Source organism: Elephantulus edwardii, unplaced genomic scaffold, assembly GCF_000299155.1.
Source record: "Elephantulus edwardii isolate Elephantulus edwardi_28Jun2011 unplaced genomic scaffold, EleEdw1.0 scaffold00213, whole genome shotgun sequence".
In the NCBI taxonomy this organism is placed as follows: Eukaryota; Metazoa; Chordata; class Mammalia; order Macroscelidea; family Macroscelididae; genus Elephantulus; species Elephantulus edwardii.
Window position 1 is genome coordinate 920572 of NW_006399963.1, and position 282 is coordinate 920853.

Here is a 282-nt window from a genome sequence, read left to right on the forward strand (position 1 = left end):
GCAACAATGAATGAGTGGAAGCCCAAAATCTCTGTAAATGTTTATGAAAATTAATAAAATATAATTATAGAAAAAAAATCTCTTAATATCTTTAAAACTTCATTCATAAATCTATAAAATGGATATAATGGCAATTACTTCTTGTTGTTAGGTCCATAGAGTTGAGTATGACTCATAGTGACTCTATGAACAAAAGATCTGAACCAAGTCCTGTTCTGCGCCATCCTCAAACTTCCTGACACACAACAACCCATTGCAGCAGTCATTGCATCAATCCACCTG